Source organism: Onychomys torridus, chromosome 5 (assembly GCF_903995425.1).
Source record: "Onychomys torridus chromosome 5, mOncTor1.1, whole genome shotgun sequence".
Taxonomy (NCBI): Eukaryota; Metazoa; Chordata; class Mammalia; order Rodentia; family Cricetidae; genus Onychomys; species Onychomys torridus.
This window is the reverse complement of record NC_050447.1, coordinates 39,577,621-39,593,938: the sequence shown is the minus strand read 5'-3', so window position 1 is coordinate 39,593,938 and position 16,318 is coordinate 39,577,621. Positions and strand designations below refer to the sequence as shown.

The window sequence follows — 16,318 nt, the reverse complement described above, 5'->3', positions numbered from 1 at the left end:
AAAGAACACAATGACCAGTAGCTAGAATGACCCAGGGCACATTATCATAGTTGCTGCGGATATTGAATCTTTTCTTTGGAGACTAGAGATAGGATTTAAGCACGCTCACTGCTCTTCTACAGGACCAAGGTTTCATTCCCATCACCCACCTAGCAGATCACAACAGCCCATAACTCCAGTTCCAGGTCCCTCAGGCACCAGACACACAAGTAAAGCACAGACATACATGCAGGCAAAACACCCATCACATAAACATTTTTTAAAAATTTAAAATGTAAACACAATGGAGGGGTGGAGAGACAGACACTCTGTGGTGAAGAGCATTTCCTGTTCTTCCAGAGGACTGGAGTTCAATTTCCAGCACCCATGTGAGACATTCACAGCCACCCACCCAGAACACCAACTCCAGGGGATCTATCTGATGCCCTCTTCTGGCTTCTGCAGGCACATATGGGGCATACATAGAAGACGAAATCACACATAACTGAAAACAACAAAAATTAATATTTGAAAAAAGGAGGTGGGCTGCCCAGCCATAGGCCATGCCTGCGGGAAGACCAGGGAGGCCGCAACTCATGGAACTCCTTTACAATCTTGGTTCTCTTAGGTACACATGCCCTGTCCACCCATAGGCTACATCTGCCAGAATACCAGGTAGGCCATCTACCTGCTGGATACGTGACCACACCAGTCACCAGCAGTCTTGCCCCAACTCAGGCAGAAGTCCCCTGCTCAACCACAGGCCACACTGGCCAAGAAGACCAGAGAGGAAACAAAGACCAAGGAACAAAACACCAACAAAGACAAACCCAGAAGTCAGCACTGAGACCTAGAATCACCACCAACCCAGATGCCTAGATGGCAGCGTAAGAGCACAAAAACAGCCAGGGCAATATGGCACCACGGGAGCCCAGCTGTCCCGTTACTGCAAGTCCTAGATATTCCAACACAACTGAAGCACAGGAAAAAGAGGTCCATAAAGAAGTGAGTAAATCACTTAAAGAAACTGAGGGAAAGACAAACAACAAATGGTGGAAAACTAAATTCCCTAAAGGAAGCCAAGGAAAAACAAGCCGTTGAAGAAAACAAATCAAAATGTTCAAGATATGAAAAATGGAAATAGAAGCAATAAAGAAAATACAAACTGAGGGAATCTGGAAATGGAAAATCTGGGTAGGTGAACAGAAACTACAGAATTCAGGAGATGGACCTAACCGGTATCTATAGAACATTTCACCCAAACACAAAAGAACATACCTTCTTCATGGAACTTTCTCCAAAACTGACCACTTACTTAGTCACCAACAAGTCTCAACAAAAAAAGTGAAATAACCCCTTGCATCCTATCAGACCACCATGGATTAAAGTTGGATTTCAGCAGTAACAGAAACAACAGAAAGCCTACAAACTCATGGAGACTGAAGAATTCTCTACTGAATGACTACTGGGTCAAGCTAGAAATAAAGAAGTTAAGGACTTCTTAGAATTCAATGAAAACGAATGCACATCATACCCAAACTTATGGGACACAATGAAAGCAGTGCTAAGAGGAAAGTTCATAGCACTAAGTGCCCACATAAAGCAGTTGGTATGATCTCATACTAGAAACATAACAGCACATCTGAAAGCTCTCGGGGAGGAGCAGACACTCATGAGGAGTAGATGGCAAGAGATAATTAAACTGAGGGCTGAAATCAATAAAACAGAAACCGAGAGAATAATAGAATCAATGAAACAAAGAGTTGGTATTTGAGAAAACCAACAAGATAGACAAATCCTATCCAAATTAAAAGATGGAGAAATGGCTCAGTGGTTAAGATAACTGGCTGCTCTTCCAGAGGTCCTGAGTTCAATTCCCAGCAACCACATGGTGGTTCACAACCATCTGTAATGAGATCTGATGCCCTCTTCTGGCATGTAGAAAGAACACTGTATACATAATAGATAAATAAATCTTAAAAAAAAAAAAAAAAGATGGAGAGAGAAAATCCAACTTAACAAGATCAGAAACACAAAAGGAGGGCATAACAGACACTAAGGAAATCCAAAGAACCATTAGGTCATACTTTAAAACCTGTACTCAGGGCTGGAGAGAGCTCAGTTCAGTGGTTAAGAGCACTGGCTGTCCTTCAATTCCCAGCACCCACATGGCAGCTCACAAACTGTCTGTAATTCCAGTTCCAGGGGATCTGACACCTTCACACAATGCACATAAAATAAAGTTAAAAAAAAAAAAAAAAAACCTGTACAAAACTGGAAAATCTAAAAGAAATGGGTAATTTTCTTGAGTACCACTTACCAACATTAAATCAAGATCAGATAAGTAATTTAAATAGTCCTATAATCTCTAAGGAAATATAAGCAGTCATTATAAGTCTCCCACCCACCCCCAAAAAGCCCAGGACCAGATGGTTTTAGTGTAGAATTTTACCAGACTTTCAAAGAAGAGCTAATGCCAATACTCTAATTATTCCACAAAATAGAAATAGAAGGAACATTGCCAAAATCATTTTATGAGGCCACAGTCACCCTGATATCCAAACCACACAAAGATTCAACAAAGAGAATCACATATGAACATAGATGCAAAAATACTCACTAAAATACTAGGAAACCAAATCCAAGAACATATCAAAAAGATCATCCACCTAGATCAAGTAGGCTTCATCCCAGAGATGTAGGGATGGTTGAACATATGAAAATCCATCAATGTAATCCACCATATAAATAAATTAAAAGAAAAAAAAAACCCACATGATCATTTCATTAGATGCTAGAAAAGTCATTGACAAAATCCAGCATCCCTTCATGATAAAAGTCTTGGAGAAATCAGGGATACAAGGGAAATACCTAAACATAATAAAGGCAATTTACACCAATCCTACAGCCAACATCAAATTAAATGGAGAGAAACTCAAAGCAATCCCACTTAAATCAGGAACCAGACAAGGCTGTCCACTCTCTGCATATCTTATCAGTACAATACTTGAAGTTCTAGCTAGAACAGTAAGACAACTGAAGGAGATCAAAGGGATACAAATTGGAAAGGAAGAAGTCAAAGTATCATTATTTGCAGATGATGTGATAGTATACATAAGTGACCCTAAAAATTCTTCTACAGCTCATAAACATCTTGAGCAATTTGGCTGGATACAAGATTAACTTAAAAAAATCAGTGGCTAGCCGGGCGGTGGTGGCGCACACCTGTAATCCCAGCACTCCGGAGGCAGAGGCAGGTGGATCTCTGTGAGTTCGAGGCCAGCCTGGTCTACAGAGCTAGTCCAGGACAGGCTCCAACGCTACAGAGAAACCCTGTCTCGAAAAACCAAAAACAAACAAACAAACAAATAAACAAACAAAAAAACAGTGGCTGCCACGCAGTGTACACTTGGGAGGCAGAGAGAAGCAGGCAGATTTTAGTGAGTTCGAGGATAGCATGGTCTACATAGAGTTCCAGGACAGCCAGGACTGTTACACAGAGAAACCCTGTCTAGAAAAACAAACCAAACCAAAAAACAGTAGCCCTCCTATACACAATGACGAACGACTGAGAAAGAAATCAGCACAATAGCCACAAACAATATAAAATGTCCTGGGGATAATTTTAACCAAGCAAGTGAAAGACTTGTATGACGATAATTTCAAGTCTTTGAAAAAATAAATTGAAGATATCAGAAGATGGGAAGATCTCTCATGCTCATGGATTGGTAGAATTAACATATTAAAAATGGCCATCCTACCTAAAGAACCAAAACACTCCATTTCAAGCAAGCCCTTCACCCCAGCTTGAAATAGGCCTGAGTTTTGAAATTCTCAGAGCTGCTGACATAGGTCCCAGGAACTCAAAAGTACAAAGTCAGGATGTTTGAAGGACTATCTGGCAGCAACTGATTAACCACAGAATGCCCCAATGCCAGACATAGTCTATAAAGTTTGACCAACAACTGGTCAAAACTGCAAAGTAAGATAACACAGAAATTTTGGAAAGCCCCTAAAACTTGAGCCAATCAGAACAGCACCTGTACTAGCACCCGTAACTGATGTAACCTTGTGATTTTTGCCTTTGAAAACTGAGCTTTGCCAGCCAGGCAGTGGTGGTGCACACCTGTAATCCCAGCACTCGGGAGGCAGAGGCAAGTGGATCTCTGTGAGTTCAAGGCCAGCCTGGTCTACAAAGCGAGATCCAGGAAAGGCGCAAAACTACACAGAGAAACCTGTCTCAAAAAACCAAACCCAAACCAAACCAAAACAAACAAACAAAAAACTTGAGCTTGCCAAGGGGCGGGCACCTCTTCTATCCTCCACTGCATCAGCCACAATAAACCTTGCTTTTGCATTTCAGTGAGTTTACAACACTACCAAAAGCAATCTACAGATTCAATGCAATCCCCATCAAAACTCTAACACAATTTTTTGTTTGTTTTGTTTTGTTTTTTTGTTTTTCAAGACACGGTTTCTCTGTAGCTTTGGAGCCTGTCCTGGACTAGCTCTGTAGACCAAGCTGGCCTCGAACTCACAGAGATCCACCTGCCTCTGCCCAGCCAATTCTTTACAGAACTTGAAAGGACAATACTCAACTTCATATGGAAAAACAAACAAATAAACAAAAAACAAAACAAAACAAAAAACCCAGGATAGCTAAAACAATCCTGTACAATAAAAGAACTTCCAGAGGTTATCACCATCCTTGATATCAAGCTGTACTACAGAGCTATAGTAATAAAAGTGCATGGTATTAGCATAAAAACAGACAGGTCTATCAGTGGAACAGAATCAAAGACCCAGATATAAATCCACATGTTAGGGACCAAGATTTCAGGAACCAAACATGAACCATGGAAAGTACTAGCTAAGCTAGAGAACAAGTCATAAGGCAACCGCCCTCCCTTAGAGCAGTAACACCTGTTTGCTAACTGGAGGCTCCCAAAGATAAGAACATTCCACAGTCAGGTGCCATGGCAACCAATTGTAAAGAGCATTCCATGGTCAGGTAGCCTAGCAACAGAACAAATGGCCCCTGACCAGTTACCTTAGCAGACTTGTTGCAGTTGCACGACCTGCACGTCTCCCACATACTGCACGCCTTCCACGTCCCTTCCCCTTCCCGCCTTCCTGCCCCTTCCCCTCTTATGCTGTATAAGCCATGTGGAGGAAAATAAAGTTTGGCGGCTTGATCAGGATACTGTCTTGCTGCTGTCTCTTGTGTCTCCTGTCTCTCATTCGCTCCCACAGGTGGGTCACCCCCGTTGAAACCCCGCTGGCTGGGGCATCCACACACCTATGGACACCTGATTTTTTGGATGTTGGCATGTAGAAGGATGCAAATAGATCCACATCTATCACCCTGCACAAAACTCAAGTCCAGTGTTAGGTGGTGGTGGTGCACGCCTTTAATCCCTGCACTCAAGAAGCAGAGGCAGGCAGATCTCTGTGAGTTTAAGGCCAGCCTGGTCTACAGAGTAAGTTCCAGGACAGGCTCCAAAGCTACACAAAGAAACCCTGTCTCAAAAAACTAAAACCAAAATAAATAAATAAGGCACCAAGATCGACAATTAATAAACGGTGCTTCATGAAATTGAAAAGCTTCCATAAGGCAAAGGACACCATCAATAGGGCAAAATAGCAGTCTACAAGAGTGGAAAAGAGTTTCACCACCTCCACATTCAACACAGGGCTAATATCCAAAATATATAAAGAGCTCAAGAAACTAGATATCAACAATCCAAACAATCCAATTAAAAAAATGAAGTACAGCTCTACAGAATTCTCAATAGCAGAATCTCAAATGGCTGAGAAACATTTAAAGAAATGTGCAACATCCCTTAGCCACCACAGTAATGCAAATCAAAATTACTTTGAGATTCCATTTTACATCTGTCAGGATGGCTAAGATCAAAAACACAAGTGACAGCTCATGCTGCTGAGAGTGTGAATCAAGGGGAACACTCCTCCATTGATGGTGGGAATGCAAATTCGTCTAGCCACTATGGAAATCAATATGGCAGTTCCTCAGAAAATTGGGAATCGATCTATCTCAAGACCCAGCTATACCACTCTTGGGCATATACCCAAAAGATGAGGTATCCTACCACAAGAACACTTGCTCAACTATGTTCACAGCAGCTTTATTTATAATAATCAGGAACTGGAAACAATTTAGATGGCCCTCAACTAAAGAATGGATAAAGAAAATGTATATTTATATCCTGGAGTGTATATTTATGCACTCAGCTGTTTGAAGAAAATGACATCATGAAATCTGCAGGCAAATGGATGGAACTAGGAAAAAAATCATCCTAAGCAAGGCAACCCAGACTCGGAAAGACAAACGATATGTACTCAGGCATAAATTGATATTAGCTGTAAAGTAAATGATAATCGCACAACAACCCACAGACCCAGAGAGGATAAGTAACAAGGAGGGCCTCTGGTGTGTGGGTGGGTGGGGTGGGGGTGAGGACACGACATGGAGGGACAGACACTGACGACACTCATGATCTCCCTGGGAAGGGGAAACAGATTTTTGCTGGTGGAATGAGGGTGGGAGGGGATGAGAAGGGGGGGATCAGGTGAGAAATGGAGAGGCAGAGGGACGGAGTACAGGGAGAGACGACTGGAATCAGTGGGCATTTAGGGGGCAATGTAGAAACCTAGTGCAGTGTAAACTTCCTGGAACTGATGAGGATGACCCTAGCAAGGCCACCTAGTAATGGAGGATGTGGAGCCTGAACTGGCCATCTTCTGTAACCACAGAATCAACTAAGCAGGGTTCATAGGGGCTCACAGAGACTGAAGCGGCAATCACGGAGCCTGTGTGGGTCTATGCTAGGTCCTCCGCATACATGCCATAGCTCTTTAGCTTGGAGGTTTTGTGGGACTCCTAAGAGTAGAGGTGGAGTGTCTCTGACTCTTTGCCTGCTCTTGGGTCCTTTTCCTCCTACTGGTTGCCTCATCCAGCCTTGGTATGAGGATTTATACCTCGTTTTATTGCATCTTATTTGGTTGATATATCCGGGAGGTCTGCTCTTTTCTGAAGGGAAACTGAGGAACAGTGGATCTGGGGAAAGGGGAGGGGGGGGGCAGAGAGAAGGGGAAAGAAGGAGGCAGTGGTCAGGACGTACTGTATGAGAGAAGAATAAAGAAAAAGAAAAAGAAGAAAAAAAGAGGTTTACAAAATCAAAATATATAAAAGAAAAAATAAGATTCCATTTCCAATAAAATACTTCACAGAAATAGTTAGGACTACTTTATAAAAATTAGAAAGATTGGTGAGATGGCTCCACATGTAACTGCTGACTAACACATTTAATGTCCTGAGTTCATGGTGGAAGGAAAAACCAACTCCCACAAGATGTCCTCTGACCCCCATGCAAGTGCCCACATACATACACAAATTAATAAATGCGATTTGAATATTATAAAATGCTGCTAAAAGATGCACTAAAAGAAGACAGTGACAAATGGCAAGGACCACAGGAAAGCCTGATATCATAAAGGCATATGAGACAGTAGAAGAGGCCTGATTTCCCCACTGTATTTTCTGGTTCTAATGAGAAACAGGTTTAGCTGCACATGCATCCTGCTCTAGGTAGCTCTATTCCTACTCTCTTCAAAGCTCGAAAAGGACCTTCTCTTCCCTGAAGCTTTCCCATGCAGACTGTCTGCTCATGACATATAACCTTCCTGGTAAGTGTGCCAATAGTGAGACCCATGTGAACTGAGCACTGACAGACCCATGCATAGGAGCAGACCACCTGGCTGTGCAATCATGAAAGCTGGCGGTGGTTACTCACACCTACAATCCTAGCAGTTGAGGCAAGATCATTGCCTTGAGTTCAAGGCCAGCCTGGGCTACACAGTAAGTTATCCAGACAAGAGTAGGGTACAAAGTAAGTTCTACTTAGGTAGGTCTAGGTAGCCTAGGCTTGCTGTCTCAAATAACAATACTTGCTGTCTCAAAACAATATTCATACAGTACAAAACAGTCGCTGTACAAAACAGTTGCTGTACGCCTGTGCAAGTCACATGTCAAACTATATGAGCTTTCTTTATTCACTGCTTTCTCAGAGACCAACCCAAAGAGGCTCTCCATGGGTTCTCTCCTATAAGCTCTAATATAAGCCCCATAAAGCCTCATTTGGATGATAGTACTGGCCTCTTCGTAATTCCTAACTGGAATTAAGCAAAATGACCCAAGGCTGAAGGATGGCCACATGGTCTCCTCCCTGCCAGGCCCTGGTGCCTTCACACAAGTGTAGAATCTTGGTTTTGCAATAATACCAGAAACCTGAACTTAGCAGGTAGAGTGGACAGCCACCGCACCGTCCTTTCTTCAAACTAAGAGACAACATCAACATTTTCTGGGAAAGGCAAGTGTATTGGCTGCTTCTCTAATTGCTGTGACTAAGTACCCGACAAAAGCAACCTAAGGAAGGGTTAGCAGGGCTCACGTTGAGTAGAGTCCGTTGTGACATCAGCATGAGGCAACTGATGACACTGAGTCCACCTTCAGAAAGCAGAGATGATGCCAACTCACTAGCTTTTTCCTTTCTACTAGTCCTGGATCCCTGGCCAGGGCTTTCCATCTCAATTAAACCAATACAGAAACTTTCTCACAGACATGCCCAGAGGTTTGTCTCCTAGGGAATTCTAAATCCTATTTAGTTGACAACATTAACTACCATAAGTCTACCATTTGTCAACCTGTCAGACAAACATTACTTTTAAGCCACAACTTCCATCTCTTGTCCTTATCAGCTCATGATACAAATGCATTCATTCAGTCCAACTTCAGAAGTGCCCATTTTCTTTAACAGTCCCAACACTGTTCAAAAGTATAAGTACAAGCCAGGTGTAGTGGTGCACACCTTTAATCCCAGCATTAAGAAGGCAGAGGTGGGTGGATCTCTGTGAGTTTGAGACCAGCCTGGTCTACAGAGTGGGTTCCAGGACAGCCAAGGCTACAAAGAGAAACACCATCTTGAAAAACAAAAACAAAAACAAATGAACAACAACAAAATCCCACAAGTTCTGTACTTCCGATACACAATGGCACAGGCAAACAACTCCCATTCTAAATGGGAGGAATGGGCTAATAACAAGGAAAGTTTATGCCAAAACAAGACCTAAACCCATCAGGCAAATCCCAAACTCCATGAACAGCATCTGAGGTTTGTAGTAAAATCATCCAGTGCTGCTAGCCGCAGGAAAACATAATGGAATCCAGTTACTATCACAAAGCTACTACTTGGAAAAGTCAAGGACTTCTCCAAAGATCAAGTCATGGCTTAAGAAGTCTTGGTGATATTTTAGATTTATATAATAATATATATATTAGCTGGTTCCTAAAATGATTTTCTTGTGTGCTTCCAAGAACTCCTAAGAGTGTATTTATCTAAAATGCCTATCAAGCATCCAAGGCTAAATGAAACACCTATCTCCCAGGTCAGGTGGATAGTTTTCTTTCTTTTTTTTTTTTTTTTGGTTTTTTGAGACGGGGTTTCTCTGTGTAGCTTTGTGCCTTTCCTGGAACTCACTTTGGAGACCAGTCTGGCCTTGAACTCACAGAGAGCTCCACCTGCCTCTGCCTCCCAAGTGCTGGGATTAAAGGCGTGTACCACCACCTAGTGGTGGTTTTATTTTTATGGCTAGTTTTATTTCTTGTGCAATTTAGAGTGAGACCCTCCCTTCTTATACAACCTTACTAACAGACCCCTAACTTCTTACCTAACCACTTCTAGGAATGTAGACTGAGCACACAGATTCCCTTTTTGATATACTAAGTGATAGGAAATCACAACATGTCCACACGGTTGGGCTTGCCCGGCAGACCCCCTAGTTATTTCCGGTTCAAAATAGCCATTTCCAGGTCAGAACATCTCGCGTGGCTAGGACTCCATGGCTTTACATGGTTGGGTAAAGCACACTTGGCCATGTAATCTACGCACATTCGTGGAGTAGTCCTGTATGCATGCGCGGTTCACTCTTTAAAAAGCCGGCGCCATGTTGCACAGCTCTCTCTCCTCTCTCCTCTCCTCTCCTCACTCACCTGTGTGCTTCACACAGGCCTGTCACATTCACATTTCTATCCTCTTTAATAAAAACTCTTCTGTGGATTTGTGTTCGGGATGTGTTCCTCACGGGGTAAGAGCGCCGATAAATAACTAACACTAAGGGACATTAGCACTCAGTTGACCTCCTCTACTACTCCATTTTGGGTTGTAAAAGAAAGCCTGGTAGTCACTGCCTGAGGAAAATTCTTACCTACGTCTATGACCCCATAAGAATTCAAGCCTGGTGACCTTGCTCTGCCAGAGGATTGTTATTGCTTGGGTTTATAACTGGATTCCTGGGAGACTAAGGGGGAATGAAGAGAATAAGGAGCCGGAGAGAAGGATAAAGAGGAAAAAGCAGAAGAACCAGATGGGTAAGAACTGGAGAGAAAGGGACTACATGGGAAGAACTAGATTGAAGGGTTAAAAGAGAGTACTAGAGGAACAAGATGGATGTTGAGGAAGAGCCAGAAGGGGAAGAACAAGATGAGAAAGGAGGAGATGGGAGAGGAGCTAGATGGGAAAGAACTAGATGGATGAGAACCTAGATGGGGCAGAACTAAGTTGAGAGAATTAAGATAGAACTTAGAGGTGACAGGAGATAAATGGAGAGAGAATTAATCAGAAAGGAACTAGACTTGAGTACAGAACTGAAGCTGTGTAGATAGGATTTCATCCCAGAGGAATAAAGTAGACAGACAAAGAGCTTGGTGAATCTACATTTATTCTGCCCTGAATGCCTGATGGAGCTGTAGCTTTAATAGACAGAATTTTGGCCGGGCGGCGGCGGTGGCGGCGGCGGTGGCGGCGGCGGTGGTGGTGGTGGTAGTAGTAGTAGTAGTAGTAGTAGTAGTAGTAGTGGTGCACGCCTTTAATCCCAGCACTCAGGCAGAGGCAGGCGGATCTTTATGAGTTCAAGGCCAGCCTGGTCTCCAAAGTGAGTACCAGGAAAGGCGCAAAGCTACACAGAGAAACCCTGTCTCGAAAAAAACAAAAAAAACAAAACAAAGACAGAATTTTGTCTTGGAGGAATAAGGTTAACAGACTAAGAGCATAGGTACGTAGAATTTTTCCCTCAGATATCTCACGCCGGACGTATGGAAATCCCCGGACCCTGGGTATCCCATAATCCAAGCTCCAAAATCCTTCCTCCCCGGCAGTTCTGCCACTGCGCACACGCAGTCTCTCCACTTTCTTCAGCTGGAGTCCTCCAATCCTGTCTTCTCCAACACCCTGCTCTTCACTGCACCTTAGCTGTCACCTGTGTGTTGGAGATGCAGTAAAGAAACCGCTGACGTGACTGCTCCAGTTAGGGGAGGTTTCACTGTGCCTGAGAGAGAATACCCAGAGGTATCTGGAGGAGTCCAGAGAGAAAGAGAAACAGACTGGACATGGCCAGGGCTGTCTGTGGGAGAAGAAAGAGCAAGGGACAGAGAATAGAGAATGCATGATGAGAAGCAGGGGCAGGGAAAATCTTTGCCATTATAAAGAGAACAAAAGACCTGAGGTCACAGATACAGAACCAACAAATATGGAGGGCTGGTTGCACGTACCCACTCACAAATAAAACTCAGCCTGGGTATCTGGAAATGCCCAAATGGCATACCTGAGCATTAATCAGTCCCAAAACTGTATATGGGAGGAGGGAAGCCTGGGAAGGAGAGAAAGGCTAGAATGCCAGAATGGGCTTTATGACATATCACAGGTACTTGTGACACTGAGGGAGCCTGGTCTTTGTCACTATAGGCTTTGATATGCTGATAGGTGCCACAGGTTGCATACGTTCCCTCTGCCAGAGGTAAGGGAATTGACTCATTTTGGCAGGTGGGATCAGTTTCTTCACAAGTTCCTGAGGAAGGCTGGCTTTTATCTAACCATTAGAAATCCTCCTATAGTTCAGGTTGAGCTCATTTTTGGCTATTTGGACAACCTTTTGGAGTTTGGGGAGTTGGGCATTTCCTGTGGACCTGACAACCTTCATAACTTCCCACAATGGCCACACTGCTTGGCCTCAGAAGCCTTCCAGAAACTTGGCACAAGCCTCCATGAACCCCTTACTCTTCCATCTAGCACCTATACCATGATGTCAAAACCTGCTTCCAGCTGGAGATACAGCTTAGTTCCCTTGAGCCACACTTGTGTCAACTTCTGTCTGCCTTTCAAGCTTACCCAGAGGAAACACCTCCCCAGGTGGTGGTTTTCAAACAGAGGACTCCTGCAGTGGCATCCTCAGTTTAGGCTCCTCCTTTGTTACAGGCAACCTTCACAGCGAGGGACTTTGCCCTGGAGCATTTTCCTATTATCTCAGTGATAAGGTCTCCCTCAAACATATTGATCTCTTTAACAACTGCATCTGCTTTGTAGCCTACAACTCCCTCCTTTCCCCAGCAAACCAGCTTTCCATCTTTCTGCCGTCTCTCACAGTACACTAAGATAAGTGCAGTGAACAGTAACCTTGATACAGTCTGAATGTCATCCAGAAAACGGCAATGGGAATTGAACCTAGGTCCTCTGGAAGAGCAACCAGTGCCCCCCCCCCCCCCACAGCTTTGCACCTTTCCTGGAACTCACTCTGTAGCCCAGGTGGGCCTCTGCCTCCCAAGTGCTAGGATTAAAGGCGTGCACCACCGCCCGGCTAGCAGCCAGTGTCTTAATCACTAAACCACCTCTTCTGCCCCCATCTTGTCTTCAGATATCCTCCACCAAACAAATGAGTCCATTACTGTTGAATGCAGCCTCATCAAATTCTCAGGATATAGAGAGAAGGCAGCCCAGTTTTTGACCAGAATATGACACAAATGGCCTCTAGCGTCATTTCAGAAAAGACCTTGCCTCCCTCTGAAGCCTCATTAGCCAGAGGCCTTCACTATCAGTGTTTTTCTGCCATTCCCTCTCTTACGGATTTATTTTTATTCTTGCATATGTGTGTATGTCTGAGTGTATGCCCTGTGTGTGGGTGCCTGAAGAGGCCGGAAGAAGGTGTTGGATTTCCTGGAGCCACCCAACATGGTTGTTAGAAATTGAACATGTGTCCCCAGCAAAAGCAGGAAGCACTCTGAACTGCTGAGCCACCTCTCCAACCCCTTAAGTTTCTCTTGATGTTCTAGTCCTCTGAACCAGAATGGCCCGCTTCATTCTCCTCACACCATTTTAGGGCTTTTCTAACCCAAAGTTCCAAACTCTTCCACACTACTTCCACAAACCAATTCCAAAAGTCTAAGAAGCACCTGGTCCAGTTTTTTTTGGCTTAAGGGTGAAGCATCAAAACTTATGGGAGGACAGCTCCAAAGATGAAGGTCCTGGTCTACAGAGTGCAGTCCAGGACAGTGGGGACTACACAGAGAAACCCTGGCTTAAAGAAAACAAACAACCCCAAACAAAACCAAACCCACAAACAAAAACAAAAAACACAAAGGTACACCACTGGTTAAACAGTAACACAGCATCACACCCAGCTATGACATTCCTGACCTTACCTTAAAAACTGCCAAACTGCTGGGCGATGATGGCACACACCTTTGATCCTACCACTCAGGGGCAGAGGCAGGCAGATCTCTGAGTTTGAGGACAGCCTGGTCTACAGAGTGAGTTCCAAGACAGCCAGGGCTACACAGAAAAACTGTCTCAAAAAACCAAACCAAACCAAACAAACAAACAAACAAAAAAACAATAAAAAACCCAAACCTGCCAAACCTTAAATTATGTTACCCTTCCCCTTGTAAGAGAAAAATCAGAATTTGAAAGGCGGAGCTTGGAAGACGATGTCACAGGAAGTGCCGCTGCCACAATTCCTATCCTTCCTGCCTTAATTGGACTTCTACAACTTGAGCAAGTAAATATTTAAACTGACTCTGCGTGTGGGTCATGCTTATGCGTCCATTTGGAAAAAAGGGTTACTAGTGGCCAAAGGCTCCCTATGAAACAAAGGAATTGACATTATCTTGCTAGAAGCATTGATGCTACCACAAACGCAGCTTGTAAGTATCATTAAAAAGACAACTCTTGCACCAGCAAAGGAAATGCTTGGCAGAGAAAGCCACCAAGTGGGCAACCTGGACAGCTGAACCAGATAAAATACTGAAAACACTGTCATGATAGACCAGTCTCTGAGACAAGATCACCACCTCCCACAACTCTGATCAACAGAAAGTTCTTAAAAGATAAAATACAGGGCTAGAGAGATGGCTCGGAGGTTAAGACCACTGGCTGCTCTTCCAGAGGTCCTGAGTTTAATTCCAGCAACCACAAGGTAGCTCACGAGCCTCTATAATGAGATCAGATGCCCCCTTCTGGCATAAAGTTGTACATGTGAGAGAAAAAAATTAAAGATACATTTTACAATTGCTAATTGCTGATTTTGCTTCTGTAAACTTGCTTGCGTTAGGCACCGACCCATCCCCTCCCTGGAAATAAGTTTAGAGTCCAGACGCTGGCCTTGGGATAAGGTCTGCAAACGTAGGTAGAAAACAAAACAAGCTTAAGCCCCTGTTTGGAAATTCCCAAATGGGACCCAAGATAAAGACCATCTGGCGAGTCCAACACAGAGACAGACACTTGCACATTATTGTTTTTTGCAGCATTATTCACAAATAGCTGTTATGAACCAACGTAGGTGTCCAACAACAGAGGAACGGATAAAGAAAACATGACATACGTACATAATGGAACTCTTACACGTTTTCATGTGAGTGTGTGTGGATGTTCGTGCACACACATGCATGCAGAGGTCAGAGCACAACTCTCAGTTCTCCCCTACTAATGGGCTCCTGGGCTCAAACTCAAAGATTTCCAGCGCTGGCGGGAGGTGCTTTTACTCACTGAGCCCGCTCTCTAACCCCACAATGGAATTTTTTTCAACCATAAAGAACGAAGTTATGTCATTTGCACGAAAATGGAGGCAACTGGATATAATCATATTAAGCAAATTACTCTCAGACAAATATCCTGTTTTTTTTTTTTTTCTGACTAGTGGTTCCTACATTTTTATGGAGATGCATAAAATCGTGTACAGAAATGAAACTAGAGAGAAAAGAACAGGAGGGAGGGAGGGTTAAACAAATGCCAACTGGGAGACATGGGGGTGTGTGTGGCTGATAGATCGCCTATACCTGTGTGAAAACTTTAAAAAATAACTCAAAAGATAACGCTAATCAAGAAAATACAGGTGAAGCTGGGCTTGTACAGACCTCGAGTTTGAGGCCAACCTGGGCTACATGGCAAGCTCCAGGCTAACCTGAGCTACCCGGAAAAGCCAATCTTAGAAGAAGAGAAAAATCCTGCTCACACTGAGGCGCAAGGCGGAAACAGAGGGTAAACGCGATTACTCCGTGACGACGTAACTGGAAACACCAGGCATCCTGGGCAAGGCAAGGAGGCTCCTGGAGCCCGCTAGGGTGGCCGCGGGGGCGTGGCCAGCTGATGGGGCCCGCCCACACACCCTCGTGGAGGGTCACGAGCGCGCCGGCCGGGCTTCCGGACTCGTTCCCGCGCGGGGGAGGCCGCCGGCGACGCCCGGCCGAGGCGCGTCTCCTGACAAAGGCAGGCTGGAGTTCCGAGCTGCCCGGCCTCCTCCGACCCCGCACGCGTTCGTCAGGAGCAGCCCACCGGGACCAACTCTCAGATGGGCTGGAGGCCCGAACCTACGCCCCGGGGGTCGTCACGGCCCGCGAGGCGCCCCCCCCCCCCCCCCCGGCGCGGACACGACCCTTCTCTCGGGCCTTGCACACCTACCTGGAGAGGTTTAGCCTCCACTCGGGGTTCCGGGTCCCGAAGCGCGTGGAGAAGGGGACCCTGTCACCCACTCGCGACTGCAGGTGGGGGAAGGGCGACCGCCAGTGCGTTCGCGCAAGCGCGCAGACTGTAGAGCGGACGGCCGTACCCAGAGTCCTCGGAGCGGTGACGCGGGTCTCCGGACTACAATTCCCATACGCCTCCGAGCCGCGCCGCTGGGGACTCTGGGAAGTCTGCGCATTGTTTGTAGGCTGGGGAAAGCTTTCCAAGTCGAAGTGTGGACTGTGTTTTGCGCTCTGAGTACGGCCTCTTTCCTTCTTGTTTGCTATTAAAAAACCTCGGTTTTAGAAATTTCACGAGTAATCGAGTAACTCGTTTTCAACTACAAAACACGTCCATTAAAGCAAATATCAACCTGAATCTCTGCCATGTAAGGAACACACTTCTTCCTGGGCGTGGCAGTGCAGCCTTTAATCCGAGCAAGTCGGGAGGTAGAAGCAGGCAGATCCTTGGGAGTTCGAGGACAGAGAGTTTCA

At 44.8% G+C, this 16,318-nt stretch overlaps 1 protein-coding gene across 1 annotated transcript in view; it reads right to left on the bottom strand.

Moving 5' to 3' along the window:
• Zfp1 (ZFP1 zinc finger protein) overlaps window positions 1-15,930 on the bottom strand; it is a 31,223-nt gene extending 15,293 nt beyond the window's left edge. Inside the window, exon 1 of the mRNA XM_036187826.1 lies at window positions 15,783-15,930. The gene's annotated coding sequence lies outside the window, so the exon portion shown is untranslated. The remainder of the gene's footprint in view (window positions 1-15,782) is intronic.
• Between the last annotated feature and the right edge of the window lie 388 nt (window positions 15,931-16,318).